The following is a 1,435-nucleotide window of genomic DNA, read 5'->3' on the forward strand; positions in this document are numbered from 1 at the left end:
CCCCCGGTGTTGGTCCTTGGGCGGGTAGCGTGATCGAGTGGCGCCCTGTACCCCCGGTGTTGGTCCTTGGGCGGGTAGCGTGATCGAGTGGCGCCCTGTGCCCCTGCTTCCTGACAGTGAGACTGTGCCGCCACGGGAAGAAACGAGGGCAGGAGGACGGAGGAGCCCTCCGGAGGGTTGTTCCAGCAAAGCTGCCAGCGTTGTCTACGTGGAGGAAGAAGACCCCGATTTGGCCGTTCCAAACGTCAGAGCACGGCCACCTCTGACTCCCAGAATCCACACGCCTCTTGAGTTTGGCTCTGACACTCAGCCGCATGGTCCTAGCAGTTTCCTCTGAGACTTCCCTGATACATGGGCCCTCAGGGCCTTAGAGGGTCCTTAGTGCATTTTTATTAGCCCTACTACGTGCTAAGAGGAGCCCTGGTGGCCCAGTGGTTAAGAGCTTGGCTGCTGGCCAAAAGGTCAGCAGTTCGAATCCACCAGCTGCTCCTTGGAAACCCTACGGGGCAGTTCTGCTCTGTCCTATAGGGGCTCTCCGAGTCGGAATCAGCTCCACGGCAACAGGTTTGGTTCAGGTTTACGTGCTGAGAAGTCCCGGGATGGTGCAAACTGTTAAACACTCAGCCACTGGCTGAAAGATGGGTGGTTCAAACGCACCTAGAGCGCCCTGGAAGCCAGGCCTGGCGATCGGCTTTCGAAAGGTCACAGCCTGGAAGATCCATCCTGCGGAGCAGCGCCGTCGTGGGATTGAGCACAGAACAGGGGCGGACGGGAGAGCGCCAGTCGCGGCAGGCTGCCAGACCAGGTCGCTCCAGCTGTCACATGGTGCCATCTGCAGCAGGGTCCTGGCAAGGCCACCAGAACTGGGCTGGACCCTGGCGGTGGTGGGCTGGGCTGTTCCTCCTTTTGCAGATGGGATTCAGGGCGAAAGGAGCCGACTGGCCACATGGCAGTCCAGGAAGAAAAGGAATGAGGCGGAGGGCGTCCCTTTGCCCCTGGGATGCCAGACCACAGTTTGGAAGTCTCACCGCCCAACTCCACAATCAGTCTCTGAGGCTGCCTGTGGTCACCAGCTCCAATGACTATCAACAGTGGGGCCAGAGCACCTCAGAGCTGAGGTTGGAGGGGCCAGGACGCGCGGGAATGCGTGCACTCAGGGGGCTAGGAAAGCAAAGAAGACAAAAATATCCAAGAGCCAAACCCCTGTCCTTGAAACCTCCTGGTCTAGGGGTAGACCAACACGGACACTTGAAGGCAACACAGCAGGCCAGGAGCAAACGCCCCGGATGCAGAAGTAGCCCGAGGAGGGAACGACTGACTGCAGAGGCAGAGGCGGGGTGCTCAAGGAAGGCTCTGAAAGACAAATGAGGGTTCTCACATAGACAAGAGGGCCCGGGCCTTCCCCTTCCCAGGAAGAGAGAACAGAATGCGCACC

This window comes from Trichechus manatus, unplaced genomic scaffold, assembly GCF_000243295.1.
Source record: "Trichechus manatus latirostris isolate Lorelei unplaced genomic scaffold, TriManLat1.0 scaffold00004, whole genome shotgun sequence".
In the NCBI taxonomy this organism is placed as follows: Eukaryota; Metazoa; Chordata; class Mammalia; order Sirenia; family Trichechidae; genus Trichechus; species Trichechus manatus.